General features: G+C 40.5%; 1 protein-coding gene across 12 annotated transcripts in view; it reads left to right on the forward strand.

Moving 5' to 3' along the window:
- LOC118573676 (F-box-like/WD repeat-containing protein TBL1X) overlaps nucleotides 1-18303 on the forward strand; it is a 158938-nt gene that overhangs the window by 100869 nt on the left and 39766 nt on the right. The window contains exon 1 of one of the 12 annotated variants that reach the window (XM_036173971.1): nucleotides 6555-6636. The exons of 10 other annotated variants lie outside the window; for them this stretch is intronic. The gene's annotated coding sequence lies outside the window, so the exon portion shown is untranslated. Of the gene's footprint in view, nucleotides 1-6554; nucleotides 6637-9274; nucleotides 9333-18303 lie in introns of those variants that run through there. One more of the 12 variants, XM_036173963.1, reaches the window with a different exon arrangement.

Consider the following 18303-nt stretch of genomic DNA (forward strand, 5'->3'; position numbering starts at 1 on the left):
CACACACACACACACACACACGGCTGGTTGGTTGGTTCTGTATGATTTTCTGGGGGTTGAGTTATCCCGTGAATCACAGGTGGTAGTGCTTCTACAGTGTCTTTAAGAGCTTACCTAGAGAACTGATACACAGAGATGCTCAGTTCATCAAAAGCATGAGCAAAACTGGTAGTTGCAACAAATGGTACACAGATGCTCCCTTTATCCTTTAAATTATTAACTACATTTCAGACTTTTGCAGAGTCTGTCCATTTTTCCACAAATGTCCTTTTTTTCTTTCTATGATTTCCCCTTTCTATACATTGTTCATTCAAAGTTTTAATGTGATAAATTCTTTCTGGAGGTGTTTTGCTTGTGTTTTACATGAAAATATATCCATTCACTAATCTTTCCATGGAAAGCATTGGGCTTTCTTTGAAAGTGTTATCTTAGTGGTGTGTGTGCGTGTGCATGTACTTACACATGTGCTTTACAGTTGCATGAACATGTGAGCTTGTACCCGTAAAGGCTAGAAATCAAACTCTTGGGTATTGTTCCTTATGCACTCACCTTGTCTTGTGTGACAGAGTCTCTCCCACCAAACACATTGACCTGGAACTCTACCACAAATAGGCTAGACTGGCTGGCCAGTGAGCCCCAGAGATCCCCCTGTCTCTGCATTTTAACTTGGACATTTGCTTTTGTTAAGTCCATGAGAAAATATTCAGATGGGTTTCACTGAAGAAATGTGTGTGTTCTGGTAGCTCATGAATTTATGTATTTCATTTCTTTTCATAGATGCACCAGTAAAGTAATTCCACTTGGCAGGAACAAGTTTGGAGATAGTCCACAGTTGGGTGTTTCTATTTAGTCCCATTGAACCAACTCCGGTGGAATTCTAGGGGTTCTGTGGATGTTGTGAAGGAAGAGCCCAGTCTGGATGCTGTGGGAAGTTGGCAGGCCCTCTGCAAAAGAATACTTCCATTAAATCAGCAAGAAGTTTAAGGGGAGGCCTCATTAAGTCCATATCTTCCTCCACTGAGTATTTTTAGAAGCAGCAAATATCAACCATAAATATTTAATGCTGTGTTTATAGACTTTAGCATCACAAAAGTTTTAAAAAAAGGTGACTGTGAAGGAGCTAGTTGCACAGATATTGGAGAGAAAGTATTTGAGAATCTTCCGTTGTATAAAGAAAATTTCTCCAACATCCATAGGAATGGAAGCAAATAGTTCATTTTAAAGAAGTCACAAAGAAAATATCGTAATGAATTTACTCTTTGGGTACTAGGCTCTTTAAAAGGCTTTGCTGGCCATAAAAATGAATGAATGAATGAATGAATCAATCAATCAATCAATCAGTCCTTTGTCAGCAATTTGGAAAATAAAATTAAACATGCAAAGACATGTATACACACATTCATAGAAATTCCCCCAACTTTTATGTGTGTGTTTATGGGTATGCACCTGGCAGTTTGTCTAGCTTTGAAGTGTATGTTTTAGTTACTTTTTTATTGCTGTAAGGAGACACTATAACAAGGCAGCTTATAAAGGAAAGTATTTAATTTGGGTACTCATGGTTCCAGAGGGTTAGTGGTCATGGTCATCACAGCAGGAAGCCTGGTGGCAGGCAGGCAAGGCACTGGAGCAGTAGCTAAGGCCTCACATCTGATCCACAAAGTAGGAGTTCAAGAAAGAGCTAACGGGGGTTGATGTGGGATTTCGGAACCTCAAAAGTCCACCCCTTAGTGACACACCTTCTCCAGTTAGGCCACACCTTCTAATCCTTCCCAATTATTTCCACCAACTGTGAACTTAGCATTCAAATGTATGAGTGGATGGGGGTAGGTCATTCTCATTTAGCTGACCACAATATCGTCCCATTAAACTTGGAGAAAATGCACATGGACTGAAAGTATGTGCCTACATCCCACTTGTCAAGCACAGTCTATGATTTATTTAGCACATGTGCTTGCATTTTAGACTGCTTCCAGTTTTTGCTTTAGGGGAGATTACTGGAAATAGAAGTGTAGGGCTCTTGAGACAGATTATCAGATTGCTGTCTTGAAAGGTCAAGGGACTGGAACCATGGGGAGTCACAGGGGTTGGAGGAATGGAGTGGAAAGGGGTTGCAGTCAGATGAGACCACTCACAGGCTCACAGTTAACCAAGCCAGGTATGCCTGGTCCTGTGTTTGCATTTCCTTCCCCCTTGCATTCTTTGATTATTAAAGGGGTAAAATGTTGGTCTTTCATTTGCGTTTTTTCCCTCTACTTGAAAACTCGGGGGTTCTCTTGAGCTGTACAATATATGGGTTTCCTGTCAGCTGTTTGCAAGGACTGCAGTGTCAGAGATTTACCCGAAGGCACCCTACCTGACATTTGCTGGTACACTAGTCTCTGGACTTGAGCCAAATGCTGACTCGAAGTATTAGAGCTGCATATTAAACAAAGGCTAAAGAGAACACATTAACAATTCACTGTCCTAAGATTGGACACAACACCTGTGTAGTTAATTTTGACACTTCTTTCCTGAAAAGTCAGAGCTACATACCACAATTTCAATTGGTTGTTCATGATTATTGATAGACTTGGAGCCCTCATCTCTTAGCTCTAGTATCTAGTCCTAGATTGGTAGAGTATTTTTAAGGGTGGGGGCGTGACTTGGTTGCTAAATTGCCTTTCATACAAGGACATGAGTTCAGATCTCCAAGGCACATGTAACAGCAAGGAACTACAGTATACTGCTGTAACTCTAGCAGTGGTGCTGGGTAGGGAGACCAGTGGGTCTCTGAAGCTGGCTGGACAGGTAGTCTGGCCAATCATTGAGTTTCTGGTTTAGTGAGAGACCTTATCTTAAAAATAAGGTGGAGAAAGCCAGGTGTGGTGGTGCATGCCTTTAATCTCAGCATTTGGGAGGCAGAAGCAGAGGCAGGCTTTGTGAGTTCAAGGCTAGCCTGGTCTACAGAGGGAGTTCCAGGACAGCCAGGGCTACACAGGGAAGCCCTGTCTCAAAAATCAAGAGAAAACAAAACAAAACAAATAAGGTGAGGAGCTGTGGAGGAACACACCTAACACCGATAGTTGGCCTTCTTGCATACATGTGTGTACACAGCTACAAACAATACACACACACACACACACACACACACACACACACACACACACACAATAAAGATACTGTTTACTTATAGATTGACAATTTGGGAAATTGTGTAGACTCATAGGATATTAGGCAATAAAATACTGTTTTAAAATTTAGGTATGATTTAACAAGCTTGTGGTTTGTTTCTGCTGCTCATTAGCCAGAGTTTAGTGTTTCTGAGAATGTGTATGTGTTGACATGTCTTGAGTTATATACAACTTACCGGAATATTTGATGTGGCAAGCTGCACACTGTCTTAAAAGCACTGATGGCTTGTACTCATGACATGGAGAGAAGAACTTGTCTTCTGTATTTCTCTGAAGTCATCATTCAAACGTGTGTGTGTGTGTGTGTGTGTGTGTGTGTGTGTGTGTGTGTGTGTGTAATTGTGCACATCATAACCATTTGGAGGCCAGAGGGACAACTTTGGGTATTGGTTCTCTCTACCTTATTTGAGAGAGGGTTTCTCTATTTGCAGTTTCATACTCTAGCAGCATCCCTTGATTCTCTTGTTTCTACCTCCTGTCTCCTGGTAGCAGCATCCTGGCCTCACGGAGGCTTGTGTTCCCTGAGTTCTAGGGATCTGAATTCAGGTCCTCATACTTGTATGTCAGCACCTCACCACCAAGCCATCTCACCTGCACCGTTATTTAGGCTTCAGCTAACAGATCTCCTTTTATGGCTTTGTGACATCACACTGTTCAAAAGCATACCTAGTATCTATTCCAGCCTTTCCCTGAGCAGAGTTTACTTTAAGCTTGTGTTTCTTTATTTCTTCCTAAGAAAGCATGTCAAACCCTGAAATGAAACAGAAGAAAGGTGAGGAGAACAATGATTGAGAAACTACTCCTGGATTGCTCTGATAATTTTGGAGTAGATGGTCTGTGTTTTGCAGATTTAGCTTCTTGATGACGCTTGCATATTTATGCTCAAAAGTATGCTGACTGGGTAAGCCAGGCTTTGAGTGAATCATTTCCTGCCAGGTTCAATATAGTTTGAGCTAATCCATAGAGATGTGGCTTGTGATTCCATTTTTTTTTTTTTAATCAATAGGAATTTGCATGGTGCTACCTCATGCAGTTGACATAAACTTTGGTCAGGGAGAGGCATGCTACACTTAATTAAACCTTTATTTCAGAATGTGGCTCCTAGTGGATGATGGTGAGTCTGAACTTAGCTGCATAGGGTTTGTGTGACCATTGCCAGTTTCATCCAGGAACAAATAACTCACAATCAAATGAACCCAAAAGCAAATCTCTTCTTGTGTTTTATAATTTCCATCTCGTGAAGAGAACTACGTACTTGCTACATAGATCCATCATGTGATAGGTTAGTACAGTTTTAAATTTTCCTTGTTGGCACAAGGGCTCCCAAGTAGTTTGACTTGTCACTATGGATTAAATGCAGCTGTTCAACACAAGATACCCTAACATTTGAAGACATTTGTTCCTTTGTGCTTTTTTTAATTGAAAATAGATTTTTTTCATATAATATATTCTGATTTTGGTTCTCCTCTCCCTCCTAGATCCTCCCCACTTTCCCACCCACCCACCCAAATCTACACCTTTTTCTTTCTCTCTTTCGTTAGAAAACAAATTAATAATAGTAATTAATAATAATAATAAATGAGATAAAATAATAAGAAACAAACCAGAGTAAGACAAAGTGAACAAACAGAAAAAAAAGAGTCAAATAAAAAGCACAAGAAACACATGGGTGAAGACACACATACACATATAGAAACCCATAAAAACAAAATCAGAAACCATAATATATAAGCAAAAAAACCTGTAAGTTCTTTTTTAAAGAAAAATGCCCAGACAAAGCATTATGAGCCAAAAATATCAGTCTACTTCCTTTGCTCATTTTCCCTCTGTCTCTCTCTCTCTCTCTCTCTCTCTCTCTCTCTCTCTCTCTCTCTCTCTCTGTGTGTGTGTGTATGGCCCTCCCCCACATAGGTGCATATGTGTCTGTGGGAGGCCAGCAGTTAACATCTGGAGCCTTCCTAGGTTGCTCTCCATACTATTTGTTGAGGTAGTCTCTCAGTTGAACCCATGACTTGCCAGTATGGCTCTTCTTGCTAGTCACCTTACCTTGGGGATCATCACCCTCTTCTGCCCTTGGAACTTCAAAACTAGAGATAGGTCAGCCCACCTACCCAGTATTTATATCCGTTGGAAACCTGAATGCCTGTCCCCAATCTTGCATGACAGGCCCTTTTATCTACCGAGCCATCTCTCCAGGCCCTCGTGTGTTTTTAAAAGTGAGGCTTACTAAGTTTTGAAAGAACAGCTGAGAATTGTCGGCAACAGGATGTCCTGTCTGAAAGAGGATTTAATAAGACAAGAATAACTACAGTAACCAAGAGTGGTCCAAAGTGGGATGTTTTAGTGGGAGTCACCCAACAAGATTTGAGATTTGACTAGTGCAGCTGAAGGGTAAAGCTCACTAATGTCACATTGCTTTCTCTGGCACTTGTTAGGAAGGTTGTAAATGAGTGTCGTTGTCAATATTCTTATGTACAGACAAGGGAACCTCACTGTGTGGTCATAGCTCACCTTGCTGCCTGTTATAGCAGTAGCTAAGATATGTAAGGGCCAAAGAGCTCAAAAGTGGAAGGTGCCTGTCAGCTCAGTGCAGGAACCACTTGCCCATGACGTTTTATTCTGACACCCACAGCTTCTACCTGCAGCTTGATCCAGTGTCTAAGGGAACTTACAATAATTTAGTATATTAAAAATAACTTCAGAGAAAACTGCCTTTTTTATTTTTCCTTAGGGATGACTTATCTTTTGCCAGAACACTGTGAGATTATTAATGTGTTTCAAACTGTTCAAGGAGAGAGAAGGATGCTGAGAGCATAGAACTAAAATAGTGATTATATAGCCTTGAAAACATTCACCTCTGGAGGCTGGAGAGATGGCTCAGTGGGTAAGAATGCCTGTAACACCAGAACTGTGTGGGCAGAGAAGAGGATCACAGGGATTGCTGGCTGCCAGCCTAGCTCCAGCTTCAGTGGGAGACTGCCACACGGGAATAAGGCCAAAAGTGATGGAGTAGCACACTCAGTGTCCTTCATGCACATTTGGGAACATGCATACACACTTACAAATAGACTGGATACACAAATTTCAAGTGCCTCTTCATCATTCCCAGCTACCATTAACATGTTTTAAGCATGAGGTCTCCATGAACTCACTATTTTCTTAACCCAGTAGGAATTGGAAATCAGCCACAAGTGAAAAGGTATGAGGAAACTGGTAAATTTATTTTCTACTATCTGGCCCTGTGTTAATACTGAAGCTTCTTTTCATGTATAACACCATGACTCTGAACTTGGCCTAGATGCTGGAGAGATGTCTGCAGTCAAGATCATGTGCTGCCTTTGCAGAGGACCCAAGTTTGCTTTCTAGCACCCGTCATGGTAGTACACACACTATGACTCCAGTCCATGGGGTCTGACACTGTCTTTTGTCCTCAGGAGTCACTGCACAGATGGGCATTTTCCTACAGGTGAGGCATCATATACAGGAAATAAAAATAAACCTTAAAACAATTACTTCATGGTGCTGGAGGGAGCAGTTTAAGATCACTGGCTGCTCTTGCAGAGGATCTGGGTTCAAGTTCTAAAACTTACTGACAGCTTACACACCATAACTCCATTTTCAGGCAATCTGACACCCTCTTCTGGCCTCTGCAGGCACTGCACATACATGGTGCACATACATACATACAAGTAAAAATACACTTATACCTAAAAATCAAATTTACCTGGTGTGTGCAGAGTGATGTAATTTCTATAGATGCCCCTTGTGTTTCATATTACTCATGTGAACAGTGTATAGATTTTGCATGTCATTTTGATTGCATGCCTACAATTACAGTGATGATCTGGTCAGGGTTTGAAGCACTCAGGCTCCTTTTTGAAACTAGGCAAACCAACTCAGTAAGATGGAAAATACTTTTCAAGTGGAAAGTTGCTCTATTTTTAGGCAGGGGTTAGTGTTAAACTAGGACAAGTTTGTGGTTATTAATGGATTTGGAAGCGGTTCAAGGAAGAAAAAATGCTGTAGACATGTAATTTAAAAATTTGTGTGTGAACCAATTAGAAAAGAATTTCATGACCGAAAAGTTCCCTTTTTCAACTGTGCTTTTTATGAGCTTCTAGTCACGTATTTTCAGTGAAAATCTTACATCCAAGTTGAGATTTGGTGAATGTAAAAAATGAAGACACTTTTATTGGTCTTGGAGTCTGAGTGGAAGGAAAAAGAAATGTAAAAGGCCTTTGTAATATTTTGGCTACTTTGATGTTGAGATGAGGTCTCGCTATGTAGCCCAGATAGCCCTCAAACTCAACAGACTCCTGCCTCAGCCTTCTGAATGCTGGGATTACCTCTGGGCATTACTGTGCCTGGCTTCAAAAAGTAAATTTGTATGGGAGGTAGAGGGAGAAAAGTTTTGTTTGGGCCCTAGATCTAGTGAAAATACATCATGGTGGGGAAGGCATGGCTGCAGGAACAGGTGCATGAGAAAGCTGGCTACTGTGCATCCAAACTCAAGGAAACAGATGAAGGCCAAGGCACAGCTCCTTTTCTCCTTTTTATTCATTCCAGTACCCCAGTCCATATAATGGTGCCACTCAGATTCAGGGTGAGTCTTCCACCTGTGTTAACCTAATCTGGATAATCCTTCACAGATAAGACTAGAGGCTTGCTTCATCTAGGTAATCCCTCTCACTTAGATCCTGAGGCTTGTCTCTAAGAGATTCTAGATCTTGTCAAGTTGATAATCACTATTAACCACCACACATACTGTGGTCCTACACCTCTGTGACTCGCCCTTTGCTTGATAGCTATGCATTTTGACTTCCTGATGGACATTATGTTCTTTGACATTATGTTTCACTTCATCTCTCAGTTTAACAGATTCAACAACCCAGTGACTATTCATTGGACAGTGTGAAATGCACGGAAGGTAGCAATGAACAAACCAGACAAACACCTTGAAACCTACTAGATAAAGCACATGCCCTGCATAGCACTTGGCATGCCATGATACTAAGAACAGAAACCTGATAAAATCAGTGAGATATTTGCATTTTATTGTAACAGTGTTCACCAAAGAAGCATACAGCTTATTAAAATACTGTTTGAACAAGGATGGAACCCAGGGTCTCGAGCACTCTACCATTGAGCTGTACTCCAAGTCATCACTGAACATAATTTATAGTAGTATTTTGGTATGCTTGGATTGTTACAGTTTTGACCTGTGTAATTTAAGAAATGTGTAGAAGGTCATTTGTCTTTGCTCGGTCGGAAAAAGGAACATTCTTCAGGGTCTCTCTGTCAGTTAAAAAGACTGCAAAGAGAAAATGGCTTTTTCCTAAAGTTGCTATACTGATTAGCAATGCCATGCTTCTGTCTACATGTTATCTCATCCAAAATATAACCTGATCATTCCATATATTATTACTTGTATGTATGCTTTCAGGGCTGACTATTTGGCACTGGACAAAAAAAAAGAATTATGTGTTTGTGTGTACACACAACATATATGTATGCATGTAACAGAAAAAGGCTATCATATTGATAGTGGGGGTGTTCAAGGGACAATAACTGGGTGGGACTAGAGGGAGGGAAGTAGGGAATTGCTATAATTCTATTTCAATCAAAAACATTAAAAATAATTTAACCCTTTAATTCTTTTTTATTAGCTTAAATTTATTCATTTATTTTACATCCCGACCATGACCTAGGCCCTCTGCATATGTGTGACAGTTGTGTAACTTGTAAGACTCATAGTGGTGGAAGCTGGGCCTGTCCCTAAGGCATTGGCTGGTTTCTAGGAACCTAGTCCTCATACTGGGTTGCCTTGCCCAGCCTTAACCCTTTAATTCTTGCTAAATCTTTCAGCATAAATTTGCCTTTAAGAGAGCTTTGTAAGTAATTTTAACTATTCCGACCCAGAATGTCCATTCTTTTTTTATGTTTCAATGTTTTATGTTGTGGTGTTCATTGCAGCATTAGAAGGAGAGGTTTTAATTCCACACAAAATGGAAGACTCTAAAATGTACCCATTAAACTGCCAAAAGTGCTGAGACTATAACAGAAGTCCAATTTGCATCCCTATTATTGTCTCTCTGTGATTACAGATCATGTAGACTCGGCCTTGCTTGGAGCTGTGGATCCTGGAAGCTAGTTCATACTCTGGTAAAAAAGACAAGTGGGGGCAGAGATAACTCTAAAAAGAAAGGAAAGAACCCAACACTAGAGTACTTAAATCCTGAATGATTAGCTTCATCACATATCCACCCTAACCATCCCAGAATGACACAAAAGACCACTTTCACTGTAAAACAGGTACTGATGGGCTAGGGCAGGAACAGGTTGTGGAGATCTGTCTAAAAAGCACTTTGAGGGATTGGGGGAGCACAATTTGAAATTTGTGTATACATACTACTGAACCATGAGCTTCTCAGCAGTTAGAGTTAAGATGCCAAGGTTTGATGCAAAGAGTCACAGTTTCATTCATGGACTCAATACAGATTTACAAAGAGCCTACACATTACCAGCTTCACATACAACCATTACTAGATTAAAAAGAGAAATGTGGCATCTCTAGAGGCCCACTCACAAACATCTACAGCTGAAAGAACCTTATTTGGAACTGGGCTTCCATATCTCTGAAATGGTAACACCTCCAAGTTGCATCATCTTTAATCTAGAAGCCTAACATGATATTGACCAATTCTCATGTCCCTGACATACACATTAAAAGTGTACACTAAATTCTGAATGTAGCACTGCTGCATAATAGTTTACAATGAATGATTCTACACTGTTAATCCCTTACTTATCTCCACCCCATATGTGAAAACAAATACAACATTTGTCTGAATCTGGCTTGTTTCTTAACAGAATGATCTCTTGTTCCATCTATTTTCTAGCAAATGGTAGAATTCATTCTTTATCCTTGAATAGAATGCCCCCACCCCGTCTCTGTCTCTCTCTCTCTTCCTCCCTCCCTTGCCATCCTATCTGTCTGTCTGTCTATCTGTCTATCCATCCACCCTCCCCCTTTCTCACACACACACAAACACACACATGCATTTTCTTTGCCCATCCATCTGTTGATAGATACTGTCCTGATTGATTTTTGTCAACTTAGCACAAACCTAGACATACCTGGGAAGGGGGAATCCTAATTGAGAAAATTCCTCCATAAGATTGGCTTTGTAGGCAAGTCTGTGGGGGCATTTTCTTGATTAATGATTTGATATGCATTGGTCCAGTCCACTGTGGGTAGTGCAACTGCAGGGCAGGTCCTGGGTCATCTGAGAAAACAATGAGCAAACCAGCAAGCCACGCTCCACCATAGCTTCTGCCTTCAGGTTCCTGCTTTGAATTCCTGCCCACTTACCTCAGTGACAGATTGAACCTGGGAGTTGTAAGTTGAAATGAACCCTTTCATCCCCAAGATGCTTTGGTCATGGTGCTTTATCAAGCAATACAAACTCTAACTAAGACATATACCTGGTCAATTTCATATCTTGGCTGTTATTAACACTGTAGAAGTAAATATGGATGTGTTTGTTACTTGAGCTGACTTAGACTAAAGGTTCATTTTTAAATAGCACTCTAATGTAACCACATGTCATGTTATCTATCTAATACAGACTTACCCCACTATGGCCTATATGTCAGCATACATACAGTTTCTCTGAAACTCAGAGTTTTTTGTTCATGGTTGAAGTCTTACTGGAACTTGGCTATACACATTGATTTTTATATTGAATGTGACTATTTGATTCAACAACAGAATAGAGAGGTGATAGCAGAGGCAGCATAGCCTCGGGCTGTTTTTGCTCTATCCTCTAAGAATAAATTTGAGCCAGATGCCTATAATCTCAGCACTCAGGAGGACAAGGCAGGCAAATCCATAGTTCCAGGATATATCAGACTGCATAACCAGTTTGAGGCCTTGTCTTAGAATAGAAATGAAAGATGTGGGGGGCAGAGAGAGTTAACTGGCTAACCCAAGTTAAACACTCACATATCTGTTGACTGCAACAGATATGTCCATCTGCAAGAAGTAATTGTAGTTGTTTAAGACCCCAAGAGGATAGGTATTTTTTGAGTTTTGCTTATTTCAGATGTATCCCTTTTTTTTTGTGCTTGGGATTTCACAACTTTGCTTCCTCACATTTCTGTTAAGCAGCTATGTATTCCTACTGAATTAGAGGTATGTCTCAAAATCATGAAGGTGCCCAACTTGGGAAGTCTTTAAAAAGTCTGTCCCTTTGTTCATGCTCAATTTGGGAACAAGATTTGTATCCAACAAAGAGGTACTGTCTTTTTCTTTTTTAAATTAACCCATAATAATTCTGTAATATTGTATAAATGTCCTCCTGAGAGCTCTAAGGTGGTTTTCACACTGGAATATTGGAAAGAGCACATATTCCCTTTGTGAATGATATCTTCAAAATGCCAATTTATTTTTATTAAATTTTTTTATTATTTTTATTAGTTTTCCATTTTATGTGTGTAATGTCTGTTTTGTGTGTATATTTGTGTGCAGGTATATGCCTGCCATGGTATGCATCTCGAGGTCAGAAGACAGCCTTGGTCTGTCATTGCCTTCCACGTTTTTTTGAGACAGTCTCTTGTTGGCTGCTCCATAGTCCAGGCTAGTTGGCCTGTGATCTGCTGTCTTTTCTTCCCATGTCTCTGTAATGTGCTGGGATTATAGACATATGCTGCAGCTAGCTTTCCATGGGACTTGTGGATCCAAATTCAGATCTTTGTGACCAGGGCTTTACCCACTAGCCATCTCCCCAGCTTTCCAAATGCCACTTGAGGATCACACTGTGTGTTTGATTTCTTGTCAGAAACAACAACTCCAACCATCATACCTGTATCTATATAGCTTACATTTAGCATATTGTTTTATTTAAATCACCATCTTAGGACTTTAGATGAATTTTGACAGGCTCAAAGGAAAATAAAGTTGCAAAAATAGCCAGCGCATTTGGAATTTAGTTTTTATAGGAAATGGGGCACGTGCTTTCTCTTTTCTGAAACTGCATTTGGAAATTTTATTTGTATGAAAAACTCCTTTGCTTGGGAAAGAGGAGTGGAGTAAAAAAGAGAAAGGTGGACAGATGAAATCATCTGGGAAACCAGCCTGGAGAACTGTTCCGAGTGTCATTTATGTAGTCAGATTGGCAAGACACACACAAATTCAATTTGAGAGTTAGTAAAGATTTTAATATTCTCTTCCAGAAGCAAAATCTGCTAGCATTTTTTTCTATTGGGTTCTTTTTGCCTTGCTAAAACCCACTTGCTTCTTAAAAAAAAAAAAAAACAAACCTGTTATAATTATGTTACACAGAGGACAAATTCATCCCCGTATGTGGTCAGTTTATGTATACCTTAAAAGTTGTGGTGTTGCAGCCTCTCAGTAGTTCTGTTGCTTGGACAGGGGGGACAGGGGTTCTCAGGTGCAAGGTAAACTTAACTGAATGGGGGTGGGGTCTGGGTTCAATAGAGAGACCCTGGGGAGATTATTTGGGAAGGTTCTTGATGTCAGCCTCTGACTGCCACATGCATGTGTGCCTGCATTCATGGTGAACATGCAAACATTTATATACCACGCAGATTCACATAAAAGGAAATTACACAACATTGTGGTGATTTATGTTCAGTTCTCCTCATTGTGTCCTTACTGCATGTGTGGCTTTACCTGCATTGCAGCATATAACTTCCTGTAGTAAAAGTTGAGAGCCCTTTGCCCATTCATCAGCACTGATTATGTCCTATAAGATACCAGCCTTCATGAGGAATTCTGCAGCTCATCTAATGACAGCTTCCTCTGGGAAATAAGCTCCTCTTGAGAGAATTTGCTAGTTTACATGGCTAGGGAGACAGTGTCCTCCTAGGGATATGGGGTGTAACTTCCAAGAAATAAGGCCACATTGGAATTCAGAGACAGGAAAAAACAGACAGCTGCTGTGCCTAAGGAGGGCGTGATTGAGATGAGCAAGAGATGTAGCCAATAGTTTGATTGCACCAAGAAAATGAGAAGTCAGAATCTTCTTTATTTTGTTTGTTTATGGGTGCATGCTTGCACACTTGTGTCATGGTGTGTGTGGGGGTGAGAGGATAGTCTTTGGCAGCCTTCACCTTGTTTGAGGCAGAGTCTCTCTCTTTCCTATTTCTGCCGTGCTTGGTATTCTGGGCTGTCTGACCTTTGAGCCAATGACGTGATTTCTTCTCTTTTCTCTTTGCCTCTTGCCAGGAGCAGCTCTGATTTTACAATTGTGTACCTCCACATCTGGTATCTTACATGGGTTCTGGGGATGGAACTTGGGTGGCCAGGCTCTGCAGGACTAGTGCTTTGACCTGCTAAACCATCTCCTTGGCCTTCCTTATCTCTTTTGAGTTATTTAAAGCATTTGGCACAGGCCATGTGGTATAATGGAATGCCATGTCAGTGACCTATCATCAGGTTTCTCTGGATATGATTCTGGAGGGTCAGATTTTTCTGTAAGTCTTAACATGAGATGTGTCTCTGCTTCTGAGTATCTTGTAGTACATCGTACTTGGCATGTTATTGATCCTTTTCCAATGAATTTTTTTTGTATTTGTGTTGGCTTTAGTACCCCATACCCAGATTAGTAATCCTAAAAGGATCAGCAGTGATGATAGGATATGGGAACTCTGCTCCCCTCCTGAGAAGGACATTAAATGGGCAGGCATTTAGAAATATTTTTATCCCTGTTTTGAGCTTCTTTGGGTCTTTCAAATGAGAGCAAAACTTACCTTGTGTACCTTATGTTGTACTTGGCCCTGCTTCTCTTCTAGAGTTTATTTCTTTTTAATTAAAGCTTTTTATTATTGTTAGGAGAGAAGGGAGAGGTGGGGGAGAGGACAGGAGAGGTGGGAGAGACAGTAAACACAAGTGTTTGATGTGTGAATGTGGGCATGGATGTGCCACAGTATGGAAATGGAGGTCAGAAAACAACTTACAGGAGTCAGTTCTCTTCTTCCAAAGTAGCTCCTGGAGATTGAACTCAGGTTGTTGGGCTTGTGTGGCAAATACCTTTAGCTTGGTTCCATTATCTCACGTGGCCTATATCATTAGTGTACAGTACTTACAATATAGCATCTGTAATACCTAGCACCTCATGAGATATATGTCAGTTGCTTCATGAAACATGATGAACATGGCTTTTATTTAAGTGACAGGTTTCTTCTTGCTTTGTGTGAAGTGCTTGTTGTCCCAGTGGTCTCACACTGTAAACCATCTCCTTTGTATCTGCCTCTTCTGAGAGTAAGCTGGTACCCCTGTTCTTCATTCACAACAAAGGCAATATACAAAGAGACCGGCAACTATGTCACTGATGTGTCTGGGAGAGCCATACTGCGTGTGTTTGTGGGGGTGGAGGATATCGTGCTTTTTACTGCTCTAGTGTTTTCCACACACTGAGTCCACTCCAGTTAGCAACACCAGACAGTAAGAAAGGGCACTGAGGGATCAGTTTTTGCAGAAGGTCTGATTGTTTATGTTAGTAATTAAAAAGTATTTGTCTTCAGAGTAGCTTGGAAGTTTCTTCAAGGCTTATTGGGTCCTCCGAGCCTCATCAAAACATAGTTTGATATTCCTAAGGTGCAGATCCCAGGGATCAGAATCCCGGACCATGGCCCCTCTCATGTTCCTCCCCTCTTCACTGATAAATTCCTCAGTGACAGAAAGCAGACCTGTGTTTACCTGGAGTGATGTCCACAGCCTTTGTAGACACAGTGTGCCATGTCTGTGTTCACCCTGGTAACAGCTGTAGATTATCTATTTTGACTTTTCCTTGTTTTTGCAGTGCAGCAGTTAACCAGGCCATGGTGATACTGCTTCATGGTAGAGGTTAGGAAACTATTGGCTGTAGGATCACTTAGCCACAGTTTGTCTTTGTGGGTAAAGATGTCTTCGAACATGTCCTCATCTGTCCATTTGCTTCTTACTGGCTCTGCTCCCACTTAGAGTACAATACTTGCCCTGATAGTATAGTCATAGCATCCATAATAGCCTAATGAGATGTACATTGATTATGTTACAGACTTCCTGTGTGCTTCTTTGTTCTTAGATGTCCATAATGTAAACCAATGACTATTAAAATGCCTAGCTGAGGAGCATAACTTAAAAGATGTAAACCATCAATGTTTTCTTTGATTAAGAGAAATGAGAACAGCACTCAAAATAGAGGTACATGGTGGCAGTTATGTGATTTCTGCTACCCAGCTCTCTCATCTCTGCTAGTATCATCACCAGCAGTGTTGGTGGATACCTGAATTACCCCCTTGAAATTGAGGAAAGTAAATCTCTCAAATGCCCCAGTGTATGATACACTGTATTGCTTAAGGAGCCTAGTGGCCAGGTCATTTTTCAGTCTTCTTGCAGTAGAGTTCTGACCTTATATGATGGAGTATTCACTACCAACCATACTAGATATAGGCAGAACTCTATAGCATCCTTAAATGGTTTGTGACATTGTCTTACTGTGTAGTCTTTGCTGTCCTGGAACTTACTGTGTACATCAGGCTGCTCATGAACTCAGAGATGCATCTGCTGTGACCTCCAAAGTGCTTGGATTGTAGATGAGCCATCAAGCCAGGCCCTCAATTTCTAAAAAAGAGATAATCTTGCCATATAGCCAAGACTGGTCCCAAGCTCTTGATCCTCCCATCTCACCTTCATAGGTCTTGGGATAACAGCCATGCACCACCATATCCAGGTTACATTTCCTCTTTTATGTTATCTTTGATGTGTGTGTGTGTGTGTGTGTGTGTGTGTGTGTGTGTGTGTGCGCGCGTGTGCGCGCGCGCGCGCGCGTACACACACATGTGTCCACCCATGCCAGGATGGGTAACCTCAGGTGTGCATCTTCATCTTCCACCTTGTTTGAGATTGTCTCTTGCTTCATCCTCTAGGCTAGCTGGCCTGTAAGATTCTAGGGGTCCTTCTGTCTCACTGTAATATGGGTTCTGGGGATCTGAGCTTCAGTTCTCATGCTTGTAAGGCAAGCTCTATATCCACCAAGTCATCTTCCTAGTCCTTATTGTCATTATTTTTAAAGTACTTTCTCTGGACTCTGGAAGGAAATAAAAAAAAGTCACAAAACACAGGATGATAAATTGAGTATAATATGTGTATTCAGAGCTAGTATTACTATTAATCTCTTTTGCTGTTGCTGTGGTAAAATACTCCGACAAAAAACAACTTGAGGGAAGTGCCAGAGAGATGGCTCTGCAGTTAAGAGCACTACTTCTCTTCCAGAGGACCCAGGTTCAAGTCCCAGCAACCGCATGATGACTCATGTCTATAACTCCATATTTAGGGAATCTGACGCCCTCTTCTCACATCCAAGGGCACCAGATATGCTTGTGATACACAGACATACATGTAAGAGGCAAAACAGTCCACACATAATAATAAACAGTTTTTAAAAAGCAACTTGAAGGTGTAAAGGCTTTTTCTGGCTCATAGTTAAAAGCTACAGTCCATCATGATAAGGAAATCAAAGGCACAGAAACATGGGTCAGTTGATTACTTGGCGTCTACAACCAGGAAACTGAGAGATCAGTTCGTGTTCTTCTTTTTTATACAGTCCATTACCACTTTCATAACAGATCTTCCCTACTTCAATTAACCTAGTCAACATAATTCATTACTGGCATGCCCAGAGGCCAAATAATCTCTCACAGGTATGCCTGGAGGCTTGCCTCCCAGGTGACTCCAAAACTTATCAAGCTAAGAATTAACACTAACTACAACATATATTAATATGAATGTGTGTGAATTTATTGATATAAAAATATATGTGAATGTGGGTAATTAACATATAAAGATTCTCAGTGATATGGTCATGACAGTAAGCATGACATATATCATTACCTTATACATTTACTAGTAGAATACACATGCACGCATAGCGTGTTTGATATAGACGACATAAGTGGGATCTGGCTTATTATCACCCAGTTTTATTATTTTAACACACCACTTAATACTTTCACTTTGTATTTCTACTACTTTTCTGTATTTGTTTATCCCTATTCCTTATCATTTCTGTATACTTTTATGACAGATTTGATTTTTACAATTCTGCCCTTTGATTAGCTGTATTCTCTCTCTCTCTCTCTCTCTCTCTCTCTCTCTCTCTCTCTCTCTGTGTGTGTGTGTGGGGGGGTTCTAGTGTTTATAGCCATCATCTTTGTCATCTTCTGTATATCAGAGCATTTTCTCTATCTTAAATATATGTGAAACATTGCTCAGACCCTGTCACATTCTGTAGAGTGTTCCTTCCACATGTTAAGGGAAAATTGATGTCATAAGCCAAGAATGCCACCTGCAGATAACATAACTGAAATATTATCCCTGCCCCCCAGAGAACTCCGACTCCAATTCAGCCTGTAGACATGGAACGGTAATTTTTTATTATTTTTCCTATACTATTTTTAAATTAAATTTTTCTCCAATGATCCTTGCTTTAAATTTATAGCTGTCTATTGTGTTTATGCTATATAGATAGGCTCAGTTTTTAAAGGATATTAAGTTTAGGTCCTCAGAATTTGTATACAAAATTAGTTATTGTTAAGAAAGGCAGTACCATACATAAACACTATAAATCTAATTTTAAAAAGGAAGGGATTCCTTGTATATTGCATCTTCAGGAATGCATATAAACAGAGGGCATTTATGTACAACAATGACAAAATACCGTGTTGAAATCAAGGCTGCTTTTGTTTGATTTTTCCTCATGAAGCTTTTGCCTAAGTAATTTGTACACAATTCTGCATATCTAGGAAATATAAAACATTACTGATGGTAAATCATAAAAAATTTATTCCAGAAAAGTTCTTTGGTCCTTTATCATTAACATGAATGCAGATTTGCATACTAATGAGATGGATGTGCTTATTTTTTTCTTTATTATTATGGGTTTTAAATTTTATACATCAGCCATGGGTTCCCCTGTCCTCCCCCCTCCCGCCCCCACGCCTGCCTTCCCCCCAGCCCCTCCCCTCCATTCCCATGTCCTCCAGGATCAAGGCACCCCTGGGGATTCATTTAAACCTGGTGGATTCAGTACAGGCAGGTCCAGTCCCCTCCTTCCAGACTGAGCAAAGT

Source organism: Onychomys torridus, chromosome X (genome assembly GCF_903995425.1).
Source record: "Onychomys torridus chromosome X, mOncTor1.1, whole genome shotgun sequence".
NCBI classification, from domain to species: Eukaryota; Metazoa; Chordata; class Mammalia; order Rodentia; family Cricetidae; genus Onychomys; species Onychomys torridus.